Source organism: Zalophus californianus, chromosome 9, assembly GCF_009762305.2.
Source record: "Zalophus californianus isolate mZalCal1 chromosome 9, mZalCal1.pri.v2, whole genome shotgun sequence".
In the NCBI taxonomy this organism is placed as follows: domain Eukaryota; kingdom Metazoa; phylum Chordata; class Mammalia; order Carnivora; family Otariidae; genus Zalophus; species Zalophus californianus.
In genome coordinates, this window is record NC_045603.1 from 107,513,886 (window position 1) to 107,533,504 (window position 19,619).

Consider the following 19,619-nt stretch of genomic DNA (forward strand, 5'->3'; position numbering starts at 1 on the left):
CACTACGCTACTCTTTACCTCAGAGTAGAAAATGTTTCAAATATTTAACAAATGAAGCTAATTATTCAAAAATAGCTGACTCTCTAATATAATGCCTAAGAGAATTCATTTTTTGAACATTTCTTCATTTCCAATGTAAATCCCAGGAAGATAAAACAGTAGACAGGTTTGGAGAAAGAAAAAAACCCTACCTTTATTTTCAGGCCCGCACTTGACTCAGGAAATGAGTTAATTATTAAGCTAGTTTCATTTTTAAAAAGCAAATGTGATCATTCCTTCTTTATTCCAAATGTATGCTTTACTTAGGAGTAGAGATGTCATTCTATTTGAAGAACTGTTTGCTTGAGCTCAGAATTACCCCAGGGCAATGTATTATTGATAAATCCATTTTCTTATATAATCATCACTTCACATTTACAGCATTTCGTAGGATTCTGTCTGTAACCTTTGTGTGGTTTTCCTAGGCAAGGGTGCTATGGTCCATGTTGCTCAGAAAAAAACAACCCTTTCCACTAGGTTAACTTTTATATTCGAGGCCTTAGAATAGTTTGACAAGACTTTCTCACAGAAAACACACAATTGAGGTTACTTGTAGCTATAAGGCCTGCAACATTTTAAGACTCATATGCTTATCTGCATACATTTACATGTATTTAGAGTGCCTCCATTCAAAAGTATAAAGGTTCACTTTATAGAGATGAATATGGAGGCTATGACTGAGTGACAACACAAAGGCTTATTTAAACATTATTGGTCTCTGCATTCATTTATTTTCTGATGACAGAGGGGTCAGCTCAGGAACTTTATCTCTAATATACTTCCTAAAGCAGTATTGTACTTTTTTCTTCCTTTTTTATTGTTGAGGGTTGGTTGGTCGGTTTTTGGCTTGTTTCTGTTTTTTTGTTGTGTGTGTTTTTGACATTTATTTGTGCAATGGGAGAAAAAAAATACACGCCAGTTAACATGAGGTGAGAAAAATGCATGGTGTACTATAGCAGGATACTCAGGAATCTCTCAAGTGTTTGAATAAACACATACCACACCAATTAAAAAAAAAAGAGCTGGTTTAGCAAAAAGACAAACATAGTCTTCTGAGGCTGTCCAATGGGCAGGCATGTCCAAGTGCATTCCTGAAGCCGGGGACGGTACTAACACTTCCTTTCAGCCTAATGGGCCCTGAGCCCCATCCTTTGTCTGCTGATTAACTGCTCTGTTCATTGACCAAACCACTAATTGCATGTTCCTTATAGTTACCCTCCATTACTGTAAGAATTAATGAGACACAATTACAGCTCCCAGAAATCTCAGGCCTAGCCAACTGCATAGTCCTCCAAGTGAATTAGAACTCTCAAAGAGAAAAGAGGGGGAAAAAAAACTAGTCAATTGTTCACAGGAAGCAGAATGTTTTTTTATTTAAAAATTTGTATTTATTTGAAGTCGTTTCATAATTAGGCCCAGGGGGTGGAGGTAAGAGGAAAGAGAAAGAATGGATCAAGGACTTGGGAAATCATGAGCTTTCCCTGAGAAATCATGGTGCATGCAAAGGAACATATGTAATTCAGATGTAAGAAAAACTTAGATGTAAGAAAAATCAACAGAATCAATGCTGTGAATTGTACATAAGACCAGTAAGAAATCAGCTGCTTAAGTAGAGCATATAGTACACAGAAACACACTGCAAGATTAGTTTTGTCCCCCACACAAATATTTTGTCCAATATTTTGCCCAAAATTCTGAGCTGTATTAATATTCCTCAACTCATGGAACTTGATGTTCGTTAGAACCCATGGCTCATTTGCCTAGTTTTGTGGAAGAATTCCAAGTGACCCAAGAGGGGATGGCTCTTTATATAGAGGAGGGAAAAGAAGTAATTTTCCCTTTACCAAATCTTTTCAAATAAAGAAAAATTGATTCTGAGTGTGGGAATAATTCCAGGATCCTTTAAATCACAATTATTCTAAGACTCCTTATAGGTTTTACTGATCTTAGTTTTCTTTGTATATAACGATTTGGTTCTCATACATTTCTATTAAGGTTACTTTATCACCAGTCTGATAAAAAGTACTATTTTAATCCAATTTTCCCCCTAAATAAGGATATATTTTTATACTTACATGCATATATATGCGTACCTCAAACAAATTATCGCTGCACTCTCAGAGGAGGTTTGTGTATCCACACACCCAGTCCATCCCATCAAGGCTGTGTCTACCTACCATATCTCCTTCCTCCTTTGCAGAATTTCCTCACCCTCCCCTGCCTCTCAAATCTTATCCATGCTTCAAGGCCAGCTCCTTTACAACCTGCCTCCCAACCCCATCCTCCCATCAAAAGAAATTACTCTCTCCTCTGAAATCCCAAGGCACATATTGCTTGTACCAACTTGTACGAAACATTTGTCATTTAATCATATGCAGTATCAACTTTTTTTAAGATTTTATTTATTTATTTGACAGAGAGAGACACAGCGAGAGAGGGAACACAAGCAGGGGGAGTGGAAGAGGGAGAAGCAGTCTTCCTGCTGAGCAGGGAACCCCATGCAGGGCTCGATCCCAGGACCCTGGGATCATGACCTGAGCAGAAGGCAGACACTTAACGACTGAGCCACCCAGGTGCCCCAGTACCAACTTTTCTACAAATAAATGTCTGGGTCTCTGTCTAGACAGCAAATTCCTTAAAGAAAGGAGAGAAACCACCCCCCTCCCCCCAGGCACTACCGCTTCCCTCCATCCCTAGGGGCACTTAGCGTTGTCTTCTATACCTATGAGAACTTAATAAATATCTTAGGAATAAATAAATCCATGAACAAATCAATCAGTGCAGAGAAAGGCACTTGGAGTGGAAAAGCAGATGATAAGAAACAGGAATGATTTAACACGCTAAGAGGTCTATGAACAGATATAGAGAGAGTTGGCTAAGGGTTAGGGACCCAATGTCTTCCTCAAATCCCCTTTATTTGAATATGCTTCAGGGGAGGGAGCTTTTGAATGACTTTGAGGGAGGAGAGGGTTTCCTCTGGAGCTCTAGAAGTACAAGAACTCATTACAGGAAGGGGAAATGACCAAATGAATGGATTAGCCGGGCAATCAGAATTGCTGTGAGATGAGATGTGAGACGGGAAAGAGATTGAGAGCAAAGATTTTGGGTATTGATACGGATATAAAGGGAGTGGCCCATGCAAACATCCAAGGAGAATGTTCATCATACTATCTAAATTAAGAACAAATGAGGTGGAGGCAATGAAGTGGAGATAGATAGGAAGGTGAGCCCATAATATGTAGCTTCCTTGCTCTTTAGGAAAGGAAGGAGGAGGAAGAGAATATTGTGAGAAGAAAGGAGTACACAGCTGCAAGTGAACAAGAGCACAGAAGGAGTATAGAACCAGCTGCCTTAGCTCTTCAGGGCAACCAGTTTCAGTCAGCTTTCAAACAATTGCAGCTAATGGTTATCAGTACTGGTACTACCACCTTAAGAAACTAAAGTAAGACTAGCTAAGAGGATAGGCTACCTCAGTTTTTTGTCAAAACACTAATATGTCAGTAGGTATTCAATCTGGACAGGAAACAATAATCTTAACTAAATCTAAAATTTCAAGGAATTTCAGTGCGGAGGGAGAAAACAAAATACACACATTTATTCCTGTCAAGCACATTGAAAAGTGCAGCATTAGGGACAAGTACACACAGAAAGAGGATAAAGAATTTTGAAGAGAGAAGTACATAAAGCCCACCATCCAGATTGTTGTGGTAGTCTATAGGTTGTCAAACTAAATTTTCACTGTACATCCAGATATTTAGTATATTGTCAACACCATCAGAATTAAGATTTCATAACTTTGGGGATGTTGTATTAGTTTAAATTATCAGATAAATTAAACTTTATCTAGTTATGGTTTTCAGCTAGACTCATCAGCCACAGGGATTTATAGAATAGCGTCAACCAAAACCAGAAGAAGACCAATCCCATCACCTTGGCTACTTAATTTAAGAAAGTCAACTAACTTGATCAATAAAATATTCAACTAGAAATTAGATCCATTAAAACACTGTTTTAATTACAAACAAGGATTTCAAAAAATGCTCAACCTCATTAATAGTATCTTATATTACATTTATATAATATGTATGTATATGTATTATTATATGTGAAGTTTAAAAACAAATAAGAACTTTTTAATCATTAAATTGATTCCAGAAGATGCACAATAACCAGGGTCCTCTAACAAACTGGTAAGCAGAAGTTTAAATTGGTATAAGCCTTTTGGAGAGGAATTTGTCAATAGTTATTAAAATTGAAAATATGCACATCCATTAACTCAGCAATTCTACTTACAGAATTTTTCTTCATAAAATATTCTTACAAGTTGCACAAAGATATTTCTTTCAGCTTTATTTCTAAGTGTGGAAAATTAGAAATAGTGCACTTATTCAACAATAAGCAATTGGTAAAATAAACTATGGTATTTCAGTGGCACTTTAAAAAACATTTTTATTTTATTTTTTTATTTTCATTTTTAGAGTCATATTCTATCCCTTCATAGTACTTACCCTTATTTTACCCTTAGTTTACCCTTATTTTCAGCATATATATATATAAGTTGTTCTCTCTTTAAAATTTTGAGATACAGTTTTCTTCTAACAGATCAAAATATATCCTAAATCTCTAGTGTATGCTTTGTTCTACTCTCCTGCCTGATCACATTCTCTCCCCTTTTTTATCTTTCTTTTTTTTTTAAATCTTCTTTCTTTTTTCAAACAACTTCTTATCTTATCAATTCCTTTTATAAAATTTTTTATAATTTTCATCTTTACAGTCATATTCCATCCCTTCATCGTATCAACCCTTATTTTATACATATATAAGTCTTTCTTTCCTTAAAATTTTGGGATGCACTTTCTTCCAACATACCAAAATAGACCAAAAATCTAGTGTGTGGCAATGATTTATGCACCAGCCTGATCATATTTGATCATATTCTGTTTTTTTGTTTTGTTCTGTTTTTGTTTGTTTTTTTCTTTTTCTCTTTCTTTTTTCTTTCTTTCCCTTTCTTTTCCCCTGGTTTCAGGTCTTTTCTGATTTGTTTAGAGCATATTTTCTGGGGACGTTGTTACCCTGTTAGCATTTTGTTCTCTCATTCACCTATTCTCCTCTGGACAAAATGACAAAATGGAAAAAATCACCTCAACAAAAAGAACAAGAGGTAGTACCGTCTGCCAGGGATCTACACAATACGGATATTAGTATGATGTCGGACCTAGAGTTCAGAATGATGATTTTAAAGATACTAGCAGGGCTTGAAAAAAGCATGGAAGTTACTAGAGAAACCCTTTCTGGACAAATAAAAGAACTAAAATCTAACCAAGTCGAAATCAAAAAGACTATTAATGAGATGCAATAAAAAATGGGGGCACTATCTGCTAGGATAAATGAGGCAGAAGAGAGAATCAGCGATATAGAAGACCAAATGATGGAAAATAAAGAAGCTGAGAAAAAGACATAAACAACTACTGGATCATGAGGGCAGAATTCGAGAGATAAGTGATACCATAAGACAGAACAACATTAGAATAATTGGGATCCCAGAAGAAGAATAAAGAGAGGGGCAGAAGGTATACTGGAGCAAATTATAACAGAGAACTTCCCTAATGTGGGGAAGGAAACAGGCATTAAAATCCAGGAGGCACAGAGAATCCACCTCAAAATCAATAAAAATGGGTCAACACCCCGACATCTAATAGTAAAACTTACGAGTCTCAGAGACAAAGAGAAAATCCTGAAAGCAGCTCAGGAGAAGAGATATGTAACCTACAATGGTAGAAACATTAGATTGGCAACAGACCTATCCACAGACACCTGGCAGGCCAGAAAGGACTGACACAATATCTTCAGAGCACTAAACGAGAAAAATATGCAGCCAAGAATACTATACCCAGCTAGGCTGCCATTGAAAATAGAAGGAGAGATAAAAAGCTTCCAGGACAAACAAAAACAAAAGGAATTTGCAAACACGAAACCAGACCTACTAGAAATCTTGAAAGGGGTCCTCTAAGCAAAGAAAGAGCCTAAAAGTAACAAACAGAAAGGAACACAGACAATATACAGTAACAGTCACCTTACAAGCAATACAATGGCACTAAATTCATATCTTTCAATAGTTAACCTGAATTCAAATGGGTTAAATGCCCCAATCAAAAGACACAGGCTATCAGATTGGATAAAAACACAAGACCCATCGATATGCTGCCTGCAAGAGACTCATTTTAGACCCAAAGTCACCCCCAGATTGAAAGTGAGGGGGTGGAAAACCATTTACCATGCTAATGGACACCAAAAGAAAGCTGGGGTGGCAATCCTTCTATCAGACAAATTAGATTTTCAACGAAAGACTGTAATAAGAGATGAGGACAGACATTATATCCTACTTAAAGGGTCTATCAAAGAGAAGAAGATCTAACAATTGTAAATATCTATGCCCCTAACATGGGAGCAGCCACTTATACAAGCCAATTAATAACAAAAGCAAAGAAACACATGGACAACAATACAATAATAGTGGGGGACTTTAACATCCCCCTGACTGAAATGGACAGATCATCTAAGCAAAAGATCAACAAGGAAAGAAAGACTTTAAATGATACACGGGACCAAATGGACTTCACAGATATATTCAGAACATTCCATCCCAAAGCAACAGAATACACATTCTTCTCTAGTGCCCATGGAACATTCTCCAGAATTGATCACATCCTAGGTCACAAATCAGGTCTCAACCAGTACCAAAAGATTGGGATCATTCCCTGCATATTTTCAGACCACAATGCTTTGAAGCTAGAACTCAATCACAAGAGGAAAGTCGGATGGAACTCAAATACATGGAGGCTAAAGAGCATCCTACTAAAGAATGAATGGGTCAACCAGGAAGTTAAAGAAGAATTTAAAAAATTTATGGAAACAAATGAAAATGAAAATACAACTGTTCAAAATCTTTGGGGTGCAGGAAAGGCAGTCCTGAGAGGAAAGTATATCGCAATACAAGCCTTTCTCAAGAAACAAGAAAGGTCTATGGGGTGCCTGGGTGGCTCAGTCGTTAAGAAACAAGAAAATTCTCCAATACACAACCTAACCCTACACCTAAAGGAACAGGAGAAAGAACAGCAAATAAAGCATAAGCCCAGCAGAAGAAGAGAAATAATAAAGATCAGAGCAGAAATCAATGAAATAGAAACCGAAAGAACAGTAGAACAGATCAACAAAACTAGGAGCTGGTTCTTTGAAAGAATTAACAAGACTGATAAACCCCTGGCCAGACTTATCAAAAAGAAAAGAGAAATGACCCAAATAAATAAAATCAGGAATGAAAGAGGAGCGATCACAACCAACACCAAAGAAATACAAACAATTATAAGAACATATTATGAGCAACTATACGACAGCAAATTAGATAATCTGGAAGAAATGGATGCTTTCCTAGAGATGTATCAACTACCAAAAGTGAACCAGGAAGAAATAGAAAACCTGAACAGACCTATAACCACGAAGGAAATTGAAGCAGTCATCAAAAATCTCCCAAAAAACAAAAGCCTAGGCCAGATGGCTTCCCAGGGGAATTCTACTAAACATTTCAAAAACAATTAATACCTATTCTTCTGAAAATGTTCCAAAAAAATAGAAATGGAAGGAAAACTTCCAAACTCTTTTTATGAGGCCAACATTACCTTGATCCCAAAACCAAAGACCCCATCAAAAAGGGAGAATTACAGACCAATATCCTGATGAACATGGATGCAAAAATTCTCACCAAATACTAGCCAATAGGATCCAACAGTACATTAAAAGAATTATTCACCACGACCAAGTGGGATTTATCCCTGGGCTGCAAGGTTGGTTCAACATCCACAAATCAATCAATGTGATACAATACATTAATAAAAGAAAGAACAAGAACCATATGATCCTCTCAATACATGCAGAAAAAGCATTAGACAAAGTATAGCATCCTTTCTTGATCAAAACTCTTCAGAGTATAGGGATAGAGGGTACATACCACAATATCATAAAAGCCATCTATGAAAAACCTACACTGAATATCATTCTCAATGGGGAAAAACTGAGAGCTTTCCCCTAAGGTCAGGAATGCAGCAGGGATGTCCACTCTCACCACTGCTATTCAACATAGTATTAGAAGTCCGAGCCACAGCAATCAGAAAACAGAAAGAAATCAAAGGCACCCAAATCGGCAAAGAAGAAGTCAAACTGTCACTCTTTGCAGGTGATATGATACTTTATGTGGAAAATCCAAAAGACTCCACCCCCAAACTGCTAGAACTCATACAGGAATTCAGTAAAGTGGCAGGAAATAAAATCAATGCACAGAAATCAGTGGTATTCTTATACACCAACAACAAGACAGAAAAAAGAGAAATTAAGGAGTCGATCCCATTTACAACTGCACCCAAAACCATAAGATACCTAGGAATAAATGTAACCAAAGAGGCAAAGGATCTGTACTCAGAAAGCTATAAAATACTCATGAAAGAAATTGAGGAAGACACAAAGAAATGGAAAAATGTTCCATGCTCATGGATTGGAAGAACAAATATTGTGAAGATGTCAATGCTACCTAGAGCAATCTACACATTCAATGCAACCCCCATCAAAATACCATCCACTTTTTTCAAAGAAATGGAACAAATAATCCTAAAATTTGTATGGAACCAGAAAAAAAACCCGAATAGCCAGAGGAATGTTGAAAAAGAAAAGCAAAGCTGGCGGCATCACAATTCCAGACTTCCAGCTCTATTACAAAGCTGTCATCATCAAGACAGTATGGTACTGGCACAAAAACAGACACATCGCTCAATGGAATAAAATAGCCCAGAAATGGACCCTCAACTCTATGGCCAACTAATCTTTGACAAAGCAGGAAAGAATGTCCAGTGGAAAAAAGACAGTCTCTTCAACAAATGGTGTTGGGAAAATTGGACAGCCACATGCAGAAGAATGAAACTGGACCATTTCTTTACACCACACACAAAAATAGACTCCAAATTGTTGAAAGACCTAAATGTGAGACAGGAGTCCATCAAAATCCTAAAGGAGAACACAGGCAGCAACCTCTTCGACCTCAGCCATAGCAACTTCTTCCTAGAAACATCGCCAAAGGCAAGGGAAGCAAGGGCAAAAATGAACTCTTGGGACTTCATCAAGATAAAAAGCTTTTGCACAGCAAAAGAAATAGTCCACAAAACCAAAAGACAACCGACAGAATGGGAGAAGATATTTGCAAATGACATATCAGATAAAGGGCTAGTATCCAAAATCTATGAAGAACTTCTTAAACTCAACACCCAAAGAACAAATGATCGAATCAAGAAATGGGCAGAAGACATGAACAGATATTTTTCCAAAGAAGACATCCAAATGGCCAACCGACACATGAAAAAGTGCTCAGCATCGCTTTGCCTCAGGGAAATCCAAATCAAAACCTCAATGTGATACCACCTCACACCAGTCAGAATGGCTAAAATTAACAAGTCAGGAAACGACAAATGTTGACGAGGATGTAGAGAAAGGGGAACCCTTCTACACTGTTGGTGGGAATGCAAGCTGGTGCAGCCACTCTGGAAAACAGTATGGATGTTCCTCAAAAAGTTGAAAATAGAGCTACCATATGATCCAGCAATTGCACTACTGGGTGTTTACCCCAAAGATACAAACATAGAGATCCGAAGGGGTACATGCACCCCGATGTTTAGAGCAGCAATGTCCACAATAGCCAATCTGTGGAAAGAGCCAAGATGTCCATCGGCAGATGAATGGATAAAGAAGAAGTGGTATAACAATGGAATATTATGCAGCCATCAAAAGGAATGAGATCTTGCCATTTGCAACGACATGGATGGAACTGGAGGGTGTTATGCTAAGAGACAAACCAAAGAACACATTCTGCGTGGAGCACTGGGTGTTATGCACAAACAATGAATCATGGAACACTACATCAAGAACTAATGATGTAATGTATGGTGATTAACATAACAATAAAAAATTTTTTAAAAGATGTGGTATATATATACAATGGAATATTATGCAGCCATCAAAAGGAATGAAATCTTGCCATTTGCAACGACGTGGATGGAACAGGAGGGTATTATGCTGAACGAAATAAGTCAGTGAGAGAAAGACATGTATCATATGATCTCACTGATATGAGGAATTCTTAATCTCAGGAAACAAACTGAGGGTTGCTGGAGTGGTGGGGGGTGGGAGGGATGGGGTGGCTGGGTGATAGACACTGGGGAGGGTATGTGCTATGGTGAGTGCTGTGAATTGTGTAAGACTGTTGAATCACAGACCTGTACCTCTGAAACAAATAATACATTATATGTTTAAAAACAAAAAAGGAAGAAGATAGCAGGAGGGGAATAATGAAGGGGGGCAAATCGTAGGGGGAGACAAACCATGAAAGACAATGGACTCTGAAAACAAACTGAGGGTTCTAGGGGGGGGACGGGTTAACCTGGTGATGGGTATTAGAGAGGGCACGTTCTGCATGGAGCACTGGGTGTCATATGCTAACAATGAATCATGGAACACTACATCTAAAACTAATGATGTAATGTATGGTGATTAACATAACATAATAATAAAAAATAAAAAATAAATAAAAATATGTAATGTAAAAAAATACAGATTAAACAAAACATTTTTCAATAACACATGGGTTAAAGAAGAAATCTTAAGAGAAATTTAAAAACATTTTCAACTAAATAAAAATGAAAATATAACATTAAAAATTCACAAAATGTAGTAAAAGCAGTGCTTGAGGAAAATTTATAGCATTGGATGTATATAATAGAAAAGAAGAATGGTCTAAAATCAATAATCTGTCTCCACCTTAGAAAACTAGAAAAAGAAGAGCAAATTAAATCCAAAGTAAGCAGAAGAAAAGAAATAATAATAATTAGAGCAGAAATCAAAGAACTTGAAAACAGGAAAGCAATAGACAGAATTAACAAAACTAAAGCTGTTTCTTTGAAAACATCAATACAATTGATAAACTTTTAGCCAGACTAAGAAACAGAGGAAAGACATATATTACTAGTATCAGAAATAGAAACGGGAATATCATACAGATCCCATGTGTTATTAGAGTAGGCAATTAGTTAGGTTTTAACAGGATGCCTGGAGGCCAGAAAAGGGGAAGTCAGGACCAGCCCAGCAGTAAGAAATTCAGAGGCCTGTCCTCCTAAGAGTGTACTTTTCCTTTAATAAACTCTCCTAGTTACACCACTCAACTGCTCTGTCTGGTTTGTTTTTGAATTCTTTCTTGTAATGAGACCACGAGCCTCTGGCAGCATCTTTGGGTTGAGTTGGGTTGAGGCCTCAGGGCCTCAGGTCTTCCTAGTTCCCCTGGCAACATATGAATATTAAAAAGAATATTATGAAAACTCTGTCCACAAATTTGATAACTTAGATGAAACAAATCAATTCTTTGAAGGACACAACCTGCAAATTCACACAAGAAAGATAATATGAATAGATCTATATCTATTAAAGAAATTGAATCAATATTTAATGACCTTCCAAAACAGAAAACACCAGGTCCAGATAGGTTTACTGATGAATTCCACAAAATATGTGAGGAAGAAATTATACTACTAGTAGTCTACATTCTCTATCAAAAGATGGAAGGAGAAGAAAAAAAGAGACAAACCAAAGAACACTCTTAACTATACAGAACAAACTGATGGTTACCAGAGGGGAGGTGCATGGGGGGGGAAATGAGTGAAATAGGTGATGGGGATTAAGAATACATTTATCATGATGACCAGTGAATAATGTATAGAATTGTTGAATCACTACATTGTACACCTGAAACATGTAACACAGTTATATTACTTAACACAGTTATATTACTTAACAAACTATACTGGAATCAAAAAAAAAAAAAAGATAGAAGCCAAGAGAGTATATTCAAACTCACTCTTTGAAGTCAGCATTACCCTAATACCAAAGCCAGAGGAAGACATTACAAGAAAAAATTACAGACCGATATTTCTCATGAGCATAGATACAAAACTCTCAACAAAATAGTAGCAAATAGAATCTAACAATGTATAAAAATAATTATACACCACAGCCAACTGGGATTTATCCCAGGTATGCAAGACTGGTTCAGCATTTCAAAATTAATTAGTGTAATCCATCCCATCAACAAGCTAAAGCAGAAAAACATGATCAATATCAATAGATGCAGAAAAAGAATTTGACAAACTCCAGTACCCATTAATGATACAAACTCTCAGTAAACTAGTAATGAGGAGAACTTCCTCAACTTGAAAAACAACATCTACCAAAAACCTATAGCTTAGTGACTTGAAACTCAAACTTTCCCTCTAAGATCAGGAATAAGGCAAGGATATTGCCCCATTGTTTTTCAGCATCGCATTGGAGGTGCTAGCTAATGCAAGATACAACAAGGAAATAGGAGGTATATTGGGAATAAAGAAATAAAACTATCGTTGTTCACAGATGACATGATTGCTTATGTACAAAATCTTAAAATATCAACAAAAAATTCCTGGAATTAATTAATGATTATAGCAAAGTTGTAGGATACTTGAATCCTTTGGGTAAGTAATATACAAATCTTGATCACTTTCCTAAATACCAGCAATGAACAAGTGGAATTTGAAATTAAAAGAACATTATAAAAAAAAGAACATTATCATTTATATTAGCACCTCCCAAAAATGAAATATTTAGGTATAAATTTAATATAATATGTATAAAATCTATGAGGACAACTGCAATACTCTGATAAAAGTTATCAAAGAAGAATTAAATAAATGGAGAGATATTTCAAATTCATGGATAGGAATTCAATATTGTCAAAATGTTGATTCTTTCCAACTTGGTCTATAGATTCAACATCCCAATCAAAATCCCAGCAAGTTATTTTGTGGATATCAGTAAACTAACTCTAAATTTATTTAGAGAGGTAAAAGATGCAAAAGAACCAACTCAATATTGAAAGAGAATAAAGTTGACTGACATTAGCTGAATTCAAGACAGAGTTAATCAAGACAGGGTGGTATTAGCCAAAGAATAGACAAATAGATCAATAGAACAGAAGAGAGAAACCAGAAATAGACCCACATACATACAGTCAACAGATCTTGGACACAGGAGCAAAGGTAATACAACGGAGCAAAGATAGTCTTTTCAACAAATGGTACAAGACAAACTGGACAGTCACCTGCCAATAAATGAATCTAGACAGACTTAAACCTTCACAAACTCAAATGGATTCTATAATACATTTCCTCTATACCTAATTATAAAATGCAAACCTATAAAACCCCTAGAAGATAACATAGGAGGAAATATAGGTGATCTTGGGTTTGGCAGTGATTTTTAGAGACAACACCAAAGGTACTATCCATGAAAGAAGTAATTGATAAGCTATACTTATTAAAATTAAAAACTTCTGCTCTGTGAAAGACATTGTCAAGAGAATGAAAAGACAAGCTACAGACCAGGAGAAAACATTTGCAAGAGAAACAACTGATAAATAAATGTTATACAAATTGTGCAAAGAACTCAACAATAAGAAAAATATAAGAAAAAGAACAACCAAACTAAAATATGACAAAAGATCTGAATAGACACCACACCAAAAAGATACTGAGATGGTAAGTAAGCATATGAAAAGATGTTCAACATCATATGCCATAAGGAAATTGCAAATTAAAACAACAAGGTAATACTACACATTGTTAGAATGGCCAAAACTCAAAACACTGACGATACTAAATGCTGGCAAGGATGTGGAGTAAGAGAGACTCTCATTCATTGCTGGAATGAGTGCACATTGATATAGCCATTTTGGAAGACAGTTTGGCAGTTTCTTACAAAACTAAAAAGATCCTTATCATGAAATCCAGCAATCAGACTCCTTGGTATTTAACCAAATGAATTGAAAACCTATATCCACTAAAAACCTGTACATGAATGTTTATAGCAGATTTACACATAATTGCCAAAATTTGAATGCAACCAGGATATCCTTCAGTAGGTGAATGGAAAAATAAACTGTAGTACATTGAGACAAAGGAATATATTAATCAACACTAAAAAGAAATGAACTATCAACCCACGAAAAGACATGAGGAAACCATAAATGTTTATTACTAAATGAAAAAGGTCGATCTAAAAAGGTTACATATTTTATGATTCCAACTATATGATATTTTGGAAAAAGCAAAACTACAGAGATATCAAAAGGTTAATGATTGCCAGATATCAGTCAGGAGAAGGATGAATAGGGGGAGCACAGAGGATTTTTAAGGCAGTGAAAATACTCTGTATGATACTATCATAATAGATACATGTCATTATACACTTGGTCAAACCCACTGAATATACAACACTGAGTGGACCCTAATATAAGCTATGGACTTTGGGTAATAATGATGTGTCAAGATGTAGGTTCATCAGTTGTAAGAAATGTACCACTGTGATGTGGGACCAGGGATAATATGAGAAATCCCTGTACCTTCTGCTCAATTTTTCTATGAACTAAAATGACTGTAAAAAATGAAGTTTATTAAATAATAAATAAATAAATAAAGCTTATTAATTTTTTAAAAAATGAAATCACAGGGCACCTAAGTGGCTCAGTTGGTTAAGTGTCTGCCTTTGGCTCAGGTCATGATCTCAGTGTCCTGGGATGGAGCCCAGTGTCAGGCTACCTGCTCAGTGGGGAGCCTGCTTCTCTCTCTGCTTCTGCCCCTCTCCCCCACTCGGACTCTCTCTCTCAAATAGAAGTAAGTAGTTTAAAAAAAAAAAATGAAATCGTAACTATTCTACAATCTAGAAAATGCCCAAGTTCACTGTGTCATGCTCAAAGTAAGTTCCTCAATCAGAGCAATTATTGTAAGTAATTGGAATTTGTCTAGATTCATTATATTATAAATTCAAATTATTTTGAGTTTAAGATACTAAAAATATTGACTCCTATTAATGTGTCATGAATAAGAATGTGAAGTCAGCCTTTTTCACAAGACCTTGTGTTTGTGAGGAATCCAGGAAACCCTGAAGATGCAGGCAATCCAGTCCCCCAAAACAATTCTGTGATTAAACAATGTGCTGTCACCTATTTCAAAGGAAAAATAGAACTATTTGTTAAAAAACATGGATCCCTGTCAACTTTATTGTTCACACCAGGGATTTGCTTTTAAAAGCACAGTTGTTTTTATTGTTGTTTTTCTTGTTGCTGCTGCTACTGCGGTTCCTGAGCAGATAAAATTTTAAAATTAAAGTGTAATGTGGAGGCATACCTTGGTTTGTACTAGAGCTGGGTCCAATTTACTCCATGTGGACGTGGATAAGTGTGTCTCATACCTTCTGTCTCTCTCATACTTTGTGTCTACACACTCAAAGGAAAGGGAAGATTAATCATCTATTTCTAATTAAAATATAAAATCTTTCTATCTGAAATACTGAAGATTATTGCCTCACATTTCAGCTTATATTTTACAAACAATGGAAAACTTTCTTTTACTAGTCAAGTAACCAACTCTAGCAATGCTTCCATGAAGATTCAGAGACCATATTAAAATAATGCATATTGTGAGGCAAGGATAGTATCTTTGTACATCTAGCCCTAGCACAAGACTCAATAAATATTGTTGATATCCTTTAAATTCAAAAGATGTCACTAAATAATTTAGTTCTCTGTCAAATAGTTTCTCCAAGCAAATCTTGGCCTAGTCAGTTACATCCTCCATAACTCTGAGCTTCTCTCTCTTGAGAGAACCATTAGCAGTGAAGAACACAAAATAGTCTGGGTCCTAGAGATCTGTGAGGAGAAAACATTCTTCAAAAGTCACTAACAGAGAATGCTGTTGAAAAAAAAAAAAAGACTGCAGTTTGCCAGCCTCAAAAGGCCTCACAGGTGTCTTACTTCATGGAGCCATCACTCTAACCAGACCCCTTATCTCTATCTTTGGCCACTTGCCAAAATGCAAGAAACTCTAGGCAACCATTTTCTTACATATTATCATTCTCAAACTATGTTTCTTATCACCTACCCTACCTTCCAACTTCTGCAGATCTTCCTTCCCATTGTTTCTATAATATCCTCTGGCCTTTTATTTCATTGTAAGTAAAGTATCTTATAACCTCAACCTCTTGTATGTTTGTCCATTCATTTTTCTGAGTTGATGAATTCTAGCTACATCACACCATTTTTTTCCTCTAAAGTCATCTACTAATCCAATAATCAAAATCATCACAGCCTACCTCCTCCTCCCATCCACCCACACACAGTCATTTATTTTGTAAGGACTTTGGCAATGGTTCAAGTTTTTATTTTCATCCCAATATCTACTGTCATGGTCACATGGCATCAATGTCCATGTGAAGGAGTTGCATTTTCTGTTAAAATGTAGATCATGAAAGATCTTTACTCTTGTTCTAAAAAGAAGACATTAGATACACTAAAAGTATATCATTAATAATTGGTGGCTCCAAAGTAGTTTAAATAAACTAAATTTCAGAGAGGAACAAGCCCTTCATAGATTAGCAGAGCTCAGTAGCTGCCTGCATATTTGGGACTGGGCATTGCCTCATCTGGGCATGAGTGGACAGAGATTGGGGCCTGCTGTAAGTAGAAAGATTTTTCTGGGATGAGAGGAAGCAAGCCAAACTTTTAAGAACAATTGGAGCTGGCATGACAGATTGACTTCTGGAAAAGTCCCAAATACAAAATGAATCTATTAACCTAACAATTCCACCCAGCGGGAGTATTGTTGAATAAATTATCTTCGGAGTGGAACTGGAAAGTAGAAAGCAATTTTATAGTGTTATTTAGTGCTTAAGTTCCAGGGCACTGCTGCTATTGAATTTAGAGGAAAACTGAAACTAACTAAAGCTGGAACCCAACTTCCTGCCAGCCCAAATCCTGATAATATCAGCAAGATAAGTCTCTCTATGATGGCAAGGGTAATTAAGCTGAAGGGCAAAGAGAGATCCCTATAATCTCATTTGAAACCCCAGGATAACTGAAATTGAATAAAGCTTTAGCTAATCCCCGGCTCAGCTTGACTCAGGGTGGGATCTGAATGGTTACCCTCTTACCCTGTCTTACAGAGGAAATGGAATAAATACCCTATCTAAGAAAAATAAAGCAAAACAAAAAATATCTAGTTTAATCTCTGCTGCTTTTTTGTTTTTTAAAAATGTCCAGCATACATTTAAAATTTAAGGATTGGGAAGAAGCAGAAAATTGACCAATAATCAAGTGGAAAAAAAGTCAACAGAGGCAGATTGACAACTGACCCTACTGCTGAAATTAGCCAATAAGGATTTCATACAATAATTATCATAAAAATGTTAAAGAATTTAGAGGAAAATATGGTTAGAATGAATGAACAGATAAGGAATTTCATCACAGAATTAGGAGTCCTTAAATTTCAAATAAAAATTCTGTACTGAAAGATCTAATATCTGAGATGAAGAATTCAGTGGATGAGCTAAGAGACTGACACAGAAGAAAGATCTGTGAATTCAAAGACAAATGCACTGAAAATAACCAAATTGTAACATGGATTAAAAAATGAAAAAACTGAACAGAACATAGGAGACCATCTAGGATTAATTCTGTAATGTATGCAGTTGAAGTCCCTAAAAAAGGATAAAAGAATGGGAAAGATAAAATATATCAAAAAATTTTTTCAAAACTTATAAATGACCCCTCAGATCCAAGAAGATTAACAAACCTCAAGCAGAATTTAAACATTTAGGTACATCATAATCAAATTTCTGAAACTCAAAGAATAAACGGTTGACTCTTGAACAACATGGAGCTTAGAGGCACTGACTCACCAATTCCCATGCAGTTAAAAACTCTTGTATAATTTTTGACTCCCCAAAAACTTAACTACTAACAACCTACTGTTGACCAGGAGCCTTATCAATAACACAGCACATATTTTGTATATGTATTATATATTGTACTTTTACAATAAAATAGGCTAAAGAAAAAAATGTTAGGAAAATCATAAGGAAAACAAAATATATTTATAGTACTGTACTGCATTTATTTTTTAAAAATCCACGTACAAGTGGGCCTCACAGTTCTAACCTGTCAACTGTATAAGACAATGGAATTACACCTTTAATGTGCTTAAAGAAAAATATTAGCAATTATGATTCTATATCCAGTGAAAGTATCCTTGTGTCCATGTCAAAAGCCCAGCCAATACCCTTCAAAGTTCCTAAATCTCTGTCAGCAACCCCTCCTATGATCACAGCCTGTCCTCAGCCTCCCATAACTGAATTATCTCTGAAATCTTAAATTCTAATAAATCACTCTCTAACCATAGCAGTCTCTTCTTCGAATATGATCATTTCATTATTCTTACTATGCTCATCTTTGTACTGATTCCTACACCACCAATTTGAAATATTCTTAAACATAGTTGATCCCATATCTTCTTTTAGATACAACATTTTTTTCTTATTCCTTATAGCCAAGTTCTTCAAAGGGATGATTTGCATGTACTGCCTTTATCTCCTACACCTTATCTGTCCAACCCAGAGCAATGTCCCACACCACATGCATTTAAACTACTATAAGATCACTAATGGCATATTGTCAAATTGAATTGGTCCTTTTCAATATCATCTGAACCTTTCAACAGCATCTAACCCTTGTTGACCACTCTTTCCTAGGAATTATCTCTTCCTTTGGCTGTCCCTTTCTGTCTCTCCTCTTGTATCTCTGATAATTTTTTTTCAGTGTCCCTTTATATTTATGTTCCCTTACATGTTCTTTTTTCCTGCTTTAAGTAAGTGTCTGGGACTATACTACCAGCTCTAAGATACTAAGATTTTTTTTTTTAATTTTTTTATTGTTATGTTAATCACCATATATTACATAATTTGTTTTGGTGTACTGTTCCATGATTCATTGTTTGTTCATAACACCCAGTGCTCCGTGCAGAACGTGCCCTCCTCAATACCCATCACCAGGCTAACCCATCCCCCCACTCTCCTCCCCTCCAGAAACCTCAGTTTGTTTTTCAGAGTCCATCATCTCTCCTGGTTCGTCTCCCCCCTCTGACTTACTCCCCTTCATTCTTCCTCTCCTGCTATCTTCTTCTTTTTCTTTTTTCTTAACATATGTTGCGTTATTTGTTTCAGAAGTACAGATCTGTGATTCAACAGTCTTACACAATTCACAGCGCTCACCGTAGCACATATCTTCCCCAATGTCCATCACCCAGCCACCCCATCCCTCCCACCCCCGACCACTCCAGCAACCCTCAGTTTTGTTCCTGAGATTAAGAATTCCTCATATCAGTGAGGTCATATGATACATGTCTTTCTCTGATTGACTTATTTCACTCAGCATAACACCCTCCAGTTCCATCCACGTCGTTGCAAATGGCAAGATCTCATTCCTTTTGATGGCTGCATAATATTCCATTGTGTATATATACCACCTCTTCTTTATCCATTCATCTGTCGATGGACATCTTGGCTCTTTCCACAGTTTGGCTATTGTGGACATTGCTGCTCTAAACATCGGGGTGCATGTACCCCTTCGGGTC